Below are 11,047 nucleotides of genomic sequence, written 5' to 3' on the forward strand. Positions count from 1 at the left end.
TGAATGTGGTGTGCGTGTGTGACCCCCATCTGCCCTTCCCAATCAGCCTACAACATCCTACTCAAAGCCAACAAGACAACTTCTATTGGGAAGGGCTGACCACCAAAACAATATGAAGACAGGCAAGAATGAAAGACAAGTGGCGACATCAAGTGATGAAAAGTGAGACACCAAGAAGACGGGACCCCAACCATGCAACATACCTGAACAAACAACCACACATGAACCAGCAGTGACAGCAGTCTGTTGTATAGTTACTGAGCATCCATACCCTAATCTAGGGCACCAGCGTCTTGGTCCAAAACCTAATTGTGGTGATTGCCACAAACACCGAACCATTCACACACAGAGACCCAGATCACAGCTAAATATACGGTCACTACTGTGGCTGGTGTGTTCGGCCAAGACAAAAGTACAGAACCTTACCATATGACATGGACCACTCTGGCATGTCGACTGCATGCAACCGATGGAAATGGGTCTAGGATGCAGGACACCAGGAGAAACAAGGATAAAAAGGACAGTAGAAGGACATAGGGGCCACCAAGGCAGCCTGAAGAACCACCAGAGGAATGACCCAGGTGGTGTGTGATATATGACCATGATCCTGGGCTAAGCATTAGCTGGTCAATCTTATGTCTCTGACTGGACCAAGAACCATCATTTCAGTCCTATCAGAGGTTAAAAGTAGGAAATTGCTTGACATCCAGCTTTTCATTGATGCAAGTGTCATCAAAACAATTGGAAATCATGAACATGATAAGTCTGACATCACCCTGGCAGTTTCACCCAGGGATCTCAAGACACACAGGTTCATTGCAAATGAGACAGAGAAGTCTTTCCAAAAATACAAAATAATTTATGAACCATAGAATTACTTAAAATGACAATTTATGAATACTACTAGACATAGCCACATGAGGGCGCACTTGCGCCATGCAGCTCGGCAGCGCACGCAGCTGTCAATCTGAGACTGACAGAACTTTCCCAGTCATCCACAATGAACATCAAGGTGGCACAGCGGGCAGGGCACATCCAAACGGCCTGACAGGGTGAAATCTCCCAGCAGAACGTCAGAGCAAAGCAGCAGGGCTTCCTTCCGCAGCTCGGTCCACAATCGAACCATCCGTCACAGTGATCAGCTGTGAATCAACACCGTCCCAGTGCATCAAACAACGCCACAAGCACCCAGCAGCACACAGCCAACGACAGCTCCCACAGAGGCCTCTGTCCTCACAAGAATATGGAAGTGAACACACCCAACAAACACCTGCAGCTGTTCTCCAGCGAGCGAGAGACAATAGAGCACATTCCGCCTTCTTTTATACAGACGCTTTCCTGCACCGATTGGATGCACTCAAGCCACCAGCTGAACATCAATCAGGTCACCCATCTTCCTACATAAGGCAATATTCTAAGGATTTTATGTGGATGAGATTCCCAGCAGTTATTGGCATGTATAACTGAGTATAATCAGCATAGCAATGAAAGGTAATCCCAAAATGCCGCAATATGTGCCCAAGGGGTGCTATATAAAGGGTGAAAAGCAAGGGGCCTAAGACGAACTCCTGAGGAACCCTAAATTGCATATCAGTAAGGTTAGGGGTAGTGTTATTGTACAAAACACAGTGAGAACGACTGGTCAGGTATGATGTCAACCATGCAAGGGCATTCCCAGTAATTCTAAAATGATTCTCCAGTATATCAAGTGGAATATGGTGATCCATGATATCAAACGCAGCACCCATGGGATTCAAATCTGCAATTTACAAAAGCTCTGATTGCCAGCCAGAAACTTTACCAGTCCACTACCATCGCTGTCCTATAAAAAGTGTGGAAAAAAAATGCTTGAAATCAACAAGGAGATAAATATATTTAAAAAAAAAATTAAACACCACCACATTTTATTGAATCCCTCTAATCGAGGTAACAATAAAAGTATGAACTGTCTGTTCCTCTGTAGATGACCCATGGTCACAGACGTACAAGTCAAGACAATTCAAGTTTATTTATATAGCACATTTACAACAACCAGAGCTGCCCAAAGTGCTTCACAGGTACAGAATAAAAGAGTATAAAAATACAAGAATACAAAAAAAAAATACAGAATCCAAGCACTAACAAATACAATAAAAGATGAATACAAAAGTGTAAATCCACTTAGGTATTGAAGGCTTCTGCAAAGAGATGGGTCTTCAATGATGATTTAAAAACATTTAAAGAGGACACAGATCTAATATTAAAAGGACAGTTGTTCCACAATTTAGGAGCAGCTACAGAGAAGGCCCTATCACCTCTGTTTTTCAAATGTGTTCTTGGCATGCCGAGAAGCAGCTGATTGGTGGACCTCATCATCCTTGATGGAGCATAAGAGGACAACAGCTCAGATAGATAAGGTGGAGCCAAACCATTCAGGCATTTAAATACAATGAGCAAGATTTTAAAATGAATGTGATAGCTGACTGGAAGCCAGTGCAGAGATGACAGAACAGGTGTGATGTGTTCATTGTGCCTGGTGCCTGTCAATAAGCGAGCAGCAGAATTCTGCATGAGCTGTAAGTGGCTAAGGGAGGATTGGTCTACTGGTTGCAGCGAGTTGCAGTGATCAAGTCGTGGTGTGATAAATGTGTGGACAACATGCTCAAAATCCTTGTGGGGGAGGTAAGGTTTCACCTTGCTTAGGACTCGCAGTTGAAAAAGCTATCTTTAACCACAGATTTAATCTGTTTGTCCAACTTAAATGAGGTGTCTGTTAGAACTCAAGGTTTTGTTTTTTTGTTTTTTTTACCACAGACTGGGAGAAAGATACCAAGGGGCCAAGAACACAGTCAGTGGATGATGGGGAATTGGGATGGCCAAACACAACAACTTCTGTTTTGTCTTCATTCAGTTTTTTAAAAAAAGTTGAGCCAGCCAATTCTTCATGTCCTGCAGACAAGCCAGCAATGTCACTGTGCTGCCTGATTTGAGAGGGAGATTAATCTGCAGGTTATCTGCAAAACAGTGCAAAGTAATATTGAATTTTTAGAAAAATATTACAGAGAGGCAAAATGTACAAAGAGAACAAAACTGGGCCCAGGACCGAACCCTGAGGAACTCCACAGGTCAGAGGAGCTGAACCAGATGAGTAAGGCCCCAGATGTACAAAAAAAGGTGCTGTTTTCCAAGTAAGACTTGAACCAATGTAGGGCTGTACCTTTGATACCCACAAACTGTTCTAGACAAGAAATTAATATTTCATGGTTGACTGTATCAAAGCCAGCAGACAAGTCTAGGAGCACAAGCACTGCAGAGTGGCCTGAATAAACTGTTAAAGGAGATCATTAAAAACTTTTAAGAGAGCAGTTTCCATGCTATGCAATGCTTTGAAGCCACATTGGAAATGTTCTAAAATACCGTTATCATCAAGGTAAGCCTGCAGTTGAACATAGACAAGTTTTTTCCAGAATTTAAATACAAAAGACAGCTTTGGTATGGGCCTATAATTAAACAAGATTGCAGGGTAAAGATTATGCTTCTTGAGGAGAGGCTGCACAACAGCATGCTCAAAGGCAGTCGGGACACAACTAGAAGACAAACAAATATTTAAGACCTTCAGCAGGTGAGACCCAACATTTTTAAGAAGCTTGGAAGGGATGCCATCTAATGGACAATCAGATGGTTTTAAGTGTTGCATTGCAGTACTCAATTCAGCAAGTGATACAGGGTCAAATTCATTGAAAGTTGCAGAGCACAAACTGTTGAATGATAAAAAAAAAAACATTAGAGGGAGTGTCAGTTGATGCTCTAATACCCGATATTTTCTGCACAAAAATGTTAAAAAAAAATTACACACAGTACATCTGACAACACAGTGCAGGAAGACTCAACAGGATGAACAATATGATTTAAAACCTCTTACCACCCAGTATTTCCCATCGATGGGATATTTCACTTTTTCTCTGTGTGATACTGACAAGCCAAAATGAGGTGGGTGGTACAGTAAAAAGGACCCGAGGCCTATGACTATTATTAGAAACAATATTAGAAAGATACTGTGCTGTAGCAGTCTTGACCGCACTCTGATATGTTGCTAAACACTTTCTAAGAATTCCCAGAGAGACATGAAGCTTGTCCTTTTTCCATCTCCTTTCAGCAAGCCTACAGTCACGTCTTAGCGTGCGAGTAGTTTCACTGAGCCAGGGTTCAGCCAACAGCTTATCTCGAACAGTCTTGAAAGGAGCAATAGATTCCAGGATGTTGGTACACTTTAAATGTTTATCAGCATTACAGCCAGAGTCACAGACAGAAAAAGGCAAAGACGCATTCTAGGCCTCAGTGAATAGTGCCGCAGTAGTTGAGCCAAGAGTGCGCTGAAGCTGTGCAGGAGCAGCCCATTTAGGCTGAGATGGCGGCAGAGTTAGATTCAAAATAACTGGCATATGATCAGAGATGCTAGTCTAACATATTTCTTCAATGCGTACATCAACGCCTAGCAATAAGACGAGGTCCAATAAGTGTCCTTCCTCGTGGGTGACACCACATACTCATTGCATAAGGTTTAAACCATGAATTACATTTAACAAGTCAGTGACCAGAGGTTTAGCCTCACAACACAAATGAATGTTAAAGTCACGCACTATTAAAAGTTGATCAGCAGAGGGCACAGTCTCTGCCAGAAGGTTTGAGAACTTAATAAAGTTTTTAATTAAACTTAGGCGGGCGGTATATTACGGCACACAGCAAAGACAACTGCACTTCAAACAGCTGCAGCTCAAAGCTGGAATATATGGCTGAAAGAAGCTGTCTGCAGTGAAAACAGGCTTTAAATACGGACACGACGCCACCACCTATTCCTGAAGTATGAGGAGAGCTTAGAAAGGCACAGATGGGAGGGAGAAGTTCAGAAAACACTGTTGATTCACCAGGATGGAGCCATGTCTCTGTCATAAGCATGAAATCCAGCTTGCGAGAAGTAAGTAAGTCACTGAGCAAAAAGTCTTGTTGGCAAGTGATCTAGTGTTTATCAGGCAATGCGCTAGCTGGGGAATGTTTCTGCTGTCCACTCCACGCTGCCAGCTGGTCCGAAGGAGCCACACCAGAGGCAACAGCTGATCCACACCACCACTGAGACCAGACAGAGGCATGGGAAAGATACATCAGTCCCTCTGGCGAATTTCAACGGAAAAACCACGACGGGATCCACATGCTTGCTGGTAAGTCCTTCGTTTAACCAAAAGGCCACCTCGCTTTCCTCTTCTCCTTGAGCGTTTCTTCCCAAGCAAAGGCTCTCTGCGCAGGAACACTGGTATAGCAGAGTGCAACAGTGGAGGCATTTCAGAGGACGAATACTCAAATACTCGGCTGAAGTTTGTCTAATGATGCACAGATATCAAGTAGTGACTGGCAATCATAAACGATAAGTGGAGAAAGACTGTTACAACAATCAAGTAACATACCAAACAAAACTCCAAGTAGAGCTGAGAGACGCTTCGCTGTGCACACTGCTGGAGCCATCTTGAAACTCCCCAATTACACTCCCCACGAGCAGTGTACAGTCATGTAATGACATGAATGGAGCAGTGTCCTCTTATCATGTCCACATCTACTGGCCTGGTGTGTCCGGCCTGGCACGCGTGCCCTGTAGACGTTGTGCAGCAGGACAGACACCACGTCATGTGGAACAGAGCTCACGTGTGACGTGACATTCAGATCCACTGCGTGTTATGATCTGATGGTCCGTTTCACCTAGGGTAGCCGGTCAGTGTGCGCTCTGTGGCCTTGCTCGCTGCAGCCCGTTGCAACAGCGATATGTTTTTTTATATGTCCATGTGAGGACAGCAATCAGACACATGTGTGTCACAGTGGACAGTTGTAAGTTCATGTCTGTCCAAACATGGTACGTACAGAACCAGAGATTTCAACAGCTGCGGTGTGCCCCCTGTCAGTTCATCTCACACACCAACGTGTCACTGTTTATCTTTGTTATGTGATCATTTCTTTTTCAATATTTTTACTGCTATTTAGTCCCCCCATCCGCCACATGTGTTGTGGATGGGGGGGCCACAACACATGCACAATTCACACATGGCATGTGTTGCGGGGGAGCAGACACTCTGGCATGCCACATGTGCATTGCTGTTTTGCAACGCCACACTCATGGGGGCATGTAGACACATTTGCCAGCCAGCTCAAAAGTGATTGTCTACTCACTGTTTTGGTGCTAACAGTGGTGCTAACCACACATTTTCTAAGTGCCAAGCGAGCGGTGTTAGATGTTTGTGTCTGTCACCTGGAATTTGGCCGACACCTGCCGTGAGAGGGATCGAATGGGCTCTCACAGGGCACACTCTGTCTTTCAGCCACTGGTGAGCGCAAATAGTTGTAGCAACAGGTGTACAAGGTGTTGGAGGCAGCTCCGATTTTACACATATTGCATACAATTCCTGCTTCATGTGCAATTCAGCCACATTCACACTATGTGTGAAGGGGCCCTGAGAGCTGGCTCTATGGAATGATATTTTCTGAAACCATTTTTTCCAGAATTTTAGAAAAAAAATGATAGATTTGATATCGGCCTAACCACACTAGGGTGGCAACTGTTTGTTGTGATTTGGCGCTATATAAATAAAATTGACGACTTGACTTGACTAGGGTCAAGATTAGATTTCTTAAGTAATGGTTTAATCACTGCAGAATTGATACATTTAGGAACAGATCCAGAGGTTAATGAGAGCTTAATAATTTCCAGCACAGTCGGCCCAAGATTGGGCCACAGCTCCTTAAAAAGTTTTCTTGGCATAGGATCAGATAAGCAGGTTGTGCTTTTTGTAGACATTACAAGTTTTGTCAGCATGCCCAGTGAGATACTATCAAATTCTGTAAATCTGGATAACAGATAATTATCAAAGATATTGATATATATTGATATCAAAGATATACGAGGTCTATTAGATAATAAACCGACCCTTTTATTTTTTTTAACTATATGGATTTGAATGACGTGCAATTACACCAATCATGCTTGAACCCTCGTGCGCATGCGTGAGTTTTTTCACGCGTGTCGTTGACGTCATTTCCCTGTGGGCAGGCCTTGAGTGAGATGTGGTCCCGCCCTCTTGGCTGAATTCCTTTGTTTCACATGCTGCTCGAGGCGGTGCGCATTGCTTTATCAACATTTTTCTGAACCTGTGAGGAATATCCAAGTGGACACTATTCGAGAAATTACGCTGGTTTTCGGTGAAAAGTTTAACGGCTGATGAGAGATTATGGGGTGTTTCTGTCGGTGTAAGGACTTCCCACAGAGCAGGACGTCGTGCAGCGCTTCCAGGCGCCGTCGTTGGCCTGTTTCGACCTGAAAACATCCTAATTTAAGGCTTAATTCACCCAGGACGTCGTGAGAGAACAGAGAAGATTCAGAAGAGGCCGGCATGAGGACTTTATGTGGACATTCCACTGCTTAAGGACATTTTGTAATGAAAGACGTGCACGCAAATTCACCGAGTTGTTTCCGTGACGACTCGGCAAATCTGTGTGCGCCAGGAAAAACACCTCCGTGTTGAAAACCATTTGTAAAATTCAGGTGGCTTTTGATGGCTTTCAACAAGTGAGTAACTGAGAAATTGTTTAACAGCTTGGGCATGTTCCAACTTGCCCGTTAAGGTTTCCAAAGGAGGTGTTTTTCCTGTCGCGACCCCCCGCGGTCGGGTCCGGCCCGACATGCGACTCTGCCCGCACGTTCTTTCATTACAAAATGTCCGTTAACAATGGAATGTCCGAATAAACTCCTCATGCCGACTTCTTCTGAAAGTTTTCTGTTCTCTGATGACTTCCTGGATCAACAGAGCCTGAAATGTGGAAGTTTTCAACTTGAAACGGTGAGACGCTGCTGCCTCGAAGCGCAGATTGCCGTCAGGCGCCGTGGGCCGTCCTTACGTCGACTCTACCAGACCAAAATCTCTCATCAGCCGTTAAAATTTTTACCGAAAACCAGCTGAATTTATCGAATGGTGTCCACTCAGTTGTGCCTTACAGTTTTGAAAAAATTTTGATCAAACAAAGCAGCAGTCTCTGAGCCATTCCTAAACAATGAAAAAACGACGAGAGGGTGGGCCACTCCTCACTCAAAGACTGCCCACAGGCGAATGACGTAACCGACAGGCGTGAAAAAACTCTCGTATGCCCATGAGGGTTCAAGCATGTCTGATGTAATCACACGTGATTCAAATCCATATGGTTTTTGAAAAAAATAATAAGGTCGGATACTTTTCTAACAGACCTCGTATTTGTGTTTGTTAAATTCCATGCATCTTAAAAGTTAAATGTAGCATTTTGTTTGGCAAGTTTTCAAGGCCACTACTGCCATCTACTGGCCAGTAGTGTTCATGGCAGTATTCGCCCCGAGAAGTACTAAGCGTCTGCGTACCAGTAGATGGCAGTGTTCTATTTATTTTAACCCAGTTATATCAGAAGATGGTTAAATCAACTTTTTGGCTTTTTTTTTTCTTCTACAAATTAAGTTTAAAAACAAAACAACAACAACAACAACAATAACAAAAAACATTACAAGACAGCTCTGCGGTTGGATGCTTGTAGCTTTTAGCAGTAGGAGGTGGTCATGAGATGTTAAAGCTTGTTACTCCACTACACGATGCAGGACACGCAAAAAATTCTCACACGAATGAAAAATCATCTGAAAAATGGCCAAAACACGCACAGTGTAAAGCCAACATTTATGTGTCAAGATAAGGCTTTTCAGAACTGACCAATTGTTAACCTTGTCCTTTGTTTTATCTGTTTTCATTATTTATTATTGCATTTTAACCTGTGAAGTGCTTTGTGACTTATGTCTGTGAAAGGCAGTATATAAATATATTTACTTACTTACTTATTAATATTGAGTGCACGTTTTACAACATCATAAAAGTTTTAAAACATGCACACATCATCAAACGTGTGCATGGCATTAATAAAACATGTGCACATTCTCTCCACATGCAAAACATTTTGCGATGACACTTCCAGGGCTCCGCAAAAATGTCTGTTTTTACAAATAAAATGGAATATTTTACAAAAGCACATTTATCTTTAAACCAACACACGACACACGTCACATTAACGTGTTGGTTTGCATAATGAATGACTGAACCAATCAGTGTTTAGCAGAGCACTTTTACCCAGAATGCTTTGCGGTCTGTGTTTGTTACAAAACCTCAGAATTAGTGCCTTATTCAACATTAAAAGATATATGTTATATTTTAACTTTGTACAAATGACAGAATTGACATTAATGGAGTTATTCTATCAGTATTTTCACAAAACCATAAGTTAGAATGACTTTATTTTTCAAGACCTCCGCCTGACGAGAGCGTTGTAATTGATAAAGAACTGGTTTTATGGCTGCTTGCTTGGTGCCTCTGTGCTGGGAGCCCTGTAATAAACAAGCGTTTCTAGTAGGGGCAGTATGTTGAAAGAAAAATGATTATGATTAGTAGAGAGCTAATTTTGTAGGTGCTCTCAGGATTTCTCTGTGCTGTGTTCTACAGGGAGCAGCATAGTCAAACATTCTGGTTCATTGTCACTTTTGATGCTTTGAGAAGCGATCGTGTTAAAAATTAATTTTAGCTTCTTAGTAACTGCAAATGTACCAGAGACAACACCGGAATTTATCGGTTATCGATTATCTGTAACTTCTGATACATTTTTGGGTGGTTTATCTGTTTATGGGTGATTCTTTAACTACGGGCACTATTGGCCTTGTAAATGTAATTTCCACCACACCATTGCCTTACAATATAAAGCGCCTTGGGGCAACTGTTTGTTGTGATTTGGCGCTATATACATGTGCTCTGATGTCACTGTTTATCTCCATAGAAACTACCCAAACAATCTTTCATACAAACTGTTTAGGGACATTACAGTGTTGTGGTGGAAATTACGGCAATAGTGTGGGACAACTACATTTTGTTTAAAAAAATCACAACAGTTGTATGACACTGAATACCCCAATTATGTTTTGATTATTTTACTGATATTTTATTCAGAGATATTATAAAACATTAGAAAAAACGTTTCTTTACCATTCATTTTTATCATTGAAGATCAAAAGTCTGGGTGTGGGACAACCACAAAACGGCAATATTTGCATATAATGATGCTGAAAAAAGGTGAAAAAGTCATCATAGACTACTAGAATAAATTTCTTAACACACTTTCATTGTGAAGATAACTATAAAAGTGTGAAATTTCCCCCTTTGTCCAGCTCTCCACAAGTTCTCTTATACTCACTCGACTGGTAAGCACTGAAAGCCAAGATAGGCATGTCCCAACTTGTCCTCTAACACTCCAAAATGGAGGTGTTCCTTTGTCTCGCTTCATCAGCGAATCGGTCGTGACGCGCGAAGCCTCCGAGCGGCTTTCCATGACAAAATCTCACGTTAAAAGTGAAATCTGCCAGGAAAATGGCTGATGTCCAGGTCTTGTGATAACCAGAGAAAGAGCACACGATGGTCTCGTATCCACAGAGCCATCAGCTTAGAAATGATCCAGTGGTTTGTGCCGCGAAGTCGCAGCTCGGAGCACGGCGCACCGACCGTCCTTAAAGGGGTCCTTAAAGCTGTAGTTAAAGTCCTTATTCTCTGTGAAGCCCGTAAAATTTTCACAGAAAGCCAGATAAATTTAGTATATAGTAATAGTTTCCAGGTGCCTGTCTCTAACAGCTTCTGAAAACATTCTGATGGAAAAAAAGTCTTTTTCATTCCGCCATTTCCAGACAATGAAAATCCGATGAGGGGGTGGGACCACTCCTTCCACAAGGTGTGCCCACAGGCGAATGACATCACCGACAGGCGTGGAAAAACTCATGCATGCGCACGAGGGTTCAAGCATGTCTGACATAAAAACATATGAATGAAATCCATATAGTTTTTAAAAAAATAAAAAGGACCGTTACTTTATGGACACACCACGTACAGTGACAAAGTAACACTACACCCGGTGAGGCTAGGAGATGAGCCCTGAGCAGGCTCTCACTTCTGGTCTCAAGCACCTGGTCCCGCTGGGTGTGACC

General features: G+C 42.7%; 1 long non-coding RNA gene across 1 annotated transcript; it reads right to left on the reverse strand.

Annotated features, from left to right (window-relative positions):
* Window positions 1-2,648: 2,648 nt before the first annotated feature.
* On the reverse strand, window positions 2,649-9,228 carry LOC117532285. The gene is made up of 3 exons (XR_004566832.1): window positions 9,215-9,228; window positions 8,103-8,109; window positions 2,649-2,960 (listed from the first exon to the last, which is right to left on the reverse strand). It is a non-coding gene; the product is annotated as an uncharacterized LOC117532285 (long non-coding RNA).
* Window positions 9,229-11,047: the final 1,819 nt, after the last annotated feature.

The sequence above is a fragment of the Thalassophryne amazonica genome, chromosome 2 (assembly GCF_902500255.1).
Source record: "Thalassophryne amazonica chromosome 2, fThaAma1.1, whole genome shotgun sequence".
NCBI classification, from domain to species: Eukaryota; Metazoa; Chordata; class Actinopteri; order Batrachoidiformes; family Batrachoididae; genus Thalassophryne; species Thalassophryne amazonica.